The sequence below is a fragment of the Haemaphysalis longicornis genome, unplaced genomic scaffold, assembly GCF_048455015.1.
Source record: "Haemaphysalis longicornis isolate Haplotype H1 unplaced genomic scaffold, Haemaphysalis longicornis Haplotype H1 scaffold_4, whole genome shotgun sequence".
In the NCBI taxonomy this organism is placed as follows: domain Eukaryota; kingdom Metazoa; phylum Arthropoda; class Arachnida; order Ixodida; family Ixodidae; genus Haemaphysalis; species Haemaphysalis longicornis.
In genome coordinates this window covers 3,612,230-3,617,123 of record NW_027526361.1, presented here as the reverse complement: position 1 = coordinate 3,617,123, position 4,894 = coordinate 3,612,230, and the positions used below count along the sequence as shown (strand labels likewise).

At 48.1% G+C, this 4,894-nt stretch overlaps 1 pseudogene; it reads left to right on the top strand.

Annotated features, from left to right (window-relative positions):
* The first annotated feature begins 557 nt into the window (after window positions 1–557).
* LOC144180770 (U5 spliceosomal RNA) lies at window positions 558–628 on the top strand (annotated as a pseudogene).
* Window positions 629–4,894: the final 4,266 nt, after the last annotated feature.

Below are 4,894 nucleotides of genomic sequence, written 5' to 3'. Positions count from 1 at the left end.
TTGTGTTACGGATTGTCATTCGCAGTTACACAGATAGCGGCAATCAAATATCCGCCAGGATGCTAAGCCTAAAGTTTCCAACACCCGAGCCGACTAGAGCAACGCACGCCGGTTGCGGGGGGGTTGGGGCTCAGCGGGCTCTCATTGGCTGTGGCCTCACGACGATTGCAACTATGGCACGACTGCATCTGGCTTGCCAGACGCACGTCGTGAGCCTCCTCCGACCAGCGATCGACGCCAAAACAGGTCCTAACGATCAATCGTAACAATCAGTCGCATGCGAATCGCGTGTACCAGTCGTACATGTGTCTAGCGCTTTAAGTGACCTAAACGTACTCTTTGCCTATACTCGTCACCATAACAAGTTTTTTTAGGGCGCGGAAAGGCGAAAAGAAGCGAAATAGAACCAAAACACTGCACGAGCCCCTATCAGTCACGCAGCGCCAATCTCGTCAACGCCGCGGAGAAGCGGCGGCAGGCGGCGGCAGGCGGCGCAGCGATCGCGAAGCTCGAGGCGTATAGATACAGGGCAGAAGAAAGAGAAATTAAAAAAAAAAGCCTCCCCTCAAGGCAATGCGGATTGATCTTTCGCCTTTTACTAAAGATCATCGTGGGGAGGGGCTGTTCACACCAGGCCAAAGGTGTGCTGATTCTGGCCTGTGCCCACTGCCCGCAAGCAGTCGCTGCTTGTGGCAACAGCACGCCAACAAGAACTGGCTAGCGCGTCAGTGTAAGTCTGCGCGCGTGCTGAACCCGCTCGTGGATCAGTGAACGTAATGGCCCAAAAATGGTGAACTCAGGTTAAAAAAGATCGACCGAAAACGAAAAAAGAATCACAAAAAAACGTAGCCTCCGGTATTCGAACTTGCGACTTGCACACACCTAGCACTCCAGACCACGGTGGAAGAATAGACTATTTCTTCCACCGTGCTCCAGACCAGTGGCGTAGCCAGGGGGGGGCTGACCGGGCTTCAGCCCCCCCCCCCCCCCCCCCCCCCGAAATTTTTCCGGCCGTCGCCGGGCTGCCTGTATGCCTGGTACGTCGCCTGTGAACAAAGCTGCATATCCTTTGAAAGTGCCACTAATAGAAGCATTCACGACTGACTCGACTCTTTTTCCGCGCTGCGGAAAGGGAGTCCAGTCCGGCCGTGACAAAATGAAGCGCATGAAGGGTGCGAACCGCTGAGGTATAGTGCCTGGAATAGTATATTCTAGGCACTATAGCTGAGGGATGATTGCGGAGGGGGGCAGCCCCGAAAGCCACGGCGCCTTCAGGTAAGCTCAGCGCACGGGACGACAAAGGCATGCGTTGTGTCCCTTTGTGCGAGACATGTGGCAACACAGAGAATAATAGGCTGGCTGAGTCGTTCTCAGCAGAGGAGATTGACTCGGCCCGGGAAGCAAGGACTGGTCCGCACTAACTCGCGGCGAAAAAAAAAAGAGGGACCGCCGGTCATTGATGGTTGAAGACTGGTACTAGTGTCACTATATACGGTTTTAGTGATTCTAACTGGTACTATGCAGGCCCGAAAGGGAACAGACGATCTTTGTATGTTAACCAGAACAACGTGCAAGCGGCGGTGGCTGAGCACGGCTGCTCCATCTCCTAGAAAAGGGGAGATCAAGCGGCCGTGGGCACACATTCAAGACTCGTGCAAGGTAACTGAAGAATGCGATGGGGCAGTTTAGCTGGATGAATGTCGTGCGCGGGCAGAGGGCCTTTGCGAATGAGACACACAGCAAGGTATGCCCCTCTTCCTCGCGTCAGCCCTTCATTCTTCTTTTTTCACGTTTCTGTCGAGCCCGGGAGGGTTTTGTTGGAGTGGGCTCAGATTGCTCAGACAATCAATTTCACCCCTGCGATTAGGCAGCTTTGTTCGGCGGTATTCTCCCCTCACCTAGGAAACTGGAGAACAGCGGTTCGACAAAAAAGGCGCGCTGCAGCTCCCCGAGCCACTCCCAGACTTTATCCTAAATGTGAAGGCACGGCGGTCACCAGCCCTGCCACAGGCAGACGACGTCGCGACAGTAACAACGATCACATGGCCATATTCTACCTCGATCACAACTACAGCCCCTCCATTGCGTCCACGGCAGCTTTTTCCCTGGACGGCGGCTGCCCAGAGCAGTGTATATTAAGGGCCCGAAACACAACGGCAATATGCCGCGAGGATAGAAGCGCCCCTGGTTTTGAGAAGCTCATGTTGCAAGTGCCAACACCCAAAAGAGGCCTCGAATTGTAATTCATTTTCTACCAGTGATTAATCCTTCCATTATCACTGATGTCTTTTGGCGATGGAGGTTGCATTGTACGTTAAGTTGTGAAGTGCAGATCAGTTATGCATTCTCTGATATTTAAAGAATAATTTCTTTATATTTACACGATGCCCCAGTACCTTGCGTCTGCGAGCTAAAATTGTGTATTTCGTTTTATTTCGAATGCAGTATTTGCGTTTTAATTGGTCGTTAAAAGCGCCCACGGTGGAGCGGATAGGTGATTTTTAATGAGGGAAAACGTAAATTCAACTCCTGTAAACGCCTAATATTTTATTATGCACGAAGTTGGAGAGGGTTACTCAGAGTGTATCGGGACAGCGTTAGTATCAGTACATGAAGAGTGAAAAATATATTTGTTCTGGCTGCAGTTTTAATAGTTTGCTTTTACTGGAACGAAACTCCATGTGATGTAGCCGCTGTCGCATTGTGTGCGCGTTATCGGGACTTTTGTTACCGCGTTTCTTATCTACGCGTGCATCGACTGCTACACCCAATTTTAAACCCATAGCAGCGTGCACAGCGCAAGTGAAGGACCTTCGTACTGGTGGCGAAGAAACGAACGTGCCTTTCTGGTAGAATTTTCCTTTAACTCTTCCTGGCCTTCTTTGAAGTTCTGTGGACGCAGGAGTATCGTTCTTTCAAGGCTCAATCGGTCGTGCAAGACAACAGAATTTCCTAATTAAATAAACGGGCTACACAGCAGGCCCTCTCAAGAGCACCAGCACACCTCCGCCCTCCTCCTCCGCTCACCTCCTCCCCCCCCCCCCCCCACACACACACACACACATACGGGTGCGCGCTGTTGTCTTTCTTCCTGAATCCACAACTGCTACGTATACATTCTAAAATGTTGCATGAAGGACATTTTGAGCAATCGTCAGCATTTCATAAGTAACCGAAATGACCGAGGAATTATCACGGTAAACAACTTTGCAAATTTTAGCCAATCTATCCTGTCGTAGCCTGAAACCATACTTCAGTTTCAACATCACGCTCGCTGTCAACCAAGGAAATAGTTTAACTATGTCATTATTGTCCGCTTCATGCTGAAGCATGGTAGTCTTTGGTCTTTCTGTATGCGGGGCCATGCCAATACGCATGGTTTCTTGGTGCACTCCGGAAAACGAAATGCTGACTTGTTTCGGGCATCGCACCACGCCCGAAGGTCATGCTGGCTCTGCACAGCTGCCCAATCCTCTGTTTTCTGGTGGACCAAGGAGATTCCCAACACAATTTCCATTTCCCGCGTCTCTAACAAAAACTACAAAACTCCTGTGCGCCCTATACATTCCAGAGCCGCCCATGCTTATGCACGGATATTTTTTTATCGTTTAGCTTTAAAACCGGCAGGCTGTACTTGGCTGAAAAATGGCAGTGCACGCGTGAGCTAAAAAAGTATGTCCTTTCATTAAAGTTTGAAACCAAAATTGTAGGACCGCATTATAACTCTTTCCTCAGATCTCACGACAAAATTCAAAATAGCAATATCTTGCTCAGATTGCACAGAACATGCCTGACCGCAAGAGTATGTTCAGACATCGTCGTCCTTGCGTTACTATTTTTTCTTGCTAAATATAAAGTCCGATGCAGCATCGAATGGTGAACTTTGCAGTGACTTGCTCTACCTCATCTGGGAGTGGTAACTAAATGGGGTGGCTGCTCCAGAAAAGTTACTGGATAGTACACGCCTTCAGGCAGACTATAGGGCATTTATGCACGAAGCATTGTAAACTTGACAGGTAATAATGCGACTATTTGAGAACACCAAGCTCATTACAGCAGACTCTACATTTGGGCTGTGCCGAAATGTAAACCAGATCCATTATGTTACAAAGCACAAGCTTCTCATGTCCGCCCGGAGACCTGATAGAAGCTACGAAATGGACTGTGTTGAGACTCAAAACAGAAGCGCAAATTTAAACTGGCATGACTTAAAAAATACCAATGGCTGAATTATTCCGCTTTGGTGTGGACTAATCTTGCCATGTTCATGTAATTTTCGCCCTTAACAGTGCTGTTATTGCGCATGATGTCTGTGTGTTTAGGGTTGATATTTGTTAAAATTATTGCTAGAGATATAACGCTTCTTGTATGTATAATTCATAGCCTCTCATTTTTTAAAGATATAAGTGCATAGATTCGATGTATTCTGGAGAATGAGCTCCATTGGCCTGACACTGGCCGCTACTGTGCAGGCGTATGCAAAACATTTTATTTTGCATTTTGGACAAGGACAACTAAATAAAAAAAATCTAATTCTTACGGCCTACGTCATTTCATTGCGGATGTCACACTCATCATTCTCCACACGTTGAAATAAAGCAAGTAATTGCATGAAACTATGACCGTTTAATGCAATGCCTGCACAAGGTTCCCGTGCATGCAATGTACGTCCCGTATCACGGGCAGAGATTTGTACCACGTGGTCTGCGGATTTCCGCCCAGTTTACAACTTCAGCTGTCACAAATACAATCATAATGAACACCAATATCATGAGAGAACCTTAAAGGGCCTTTTAAAGAGAAAATACAACCTTGTTCAATCGAATAGCAACTAGCCTTTGGTAACTCGCACAGCTCCATTCCAATCACAGGCGTTTTTTAAACCGAAGCAATG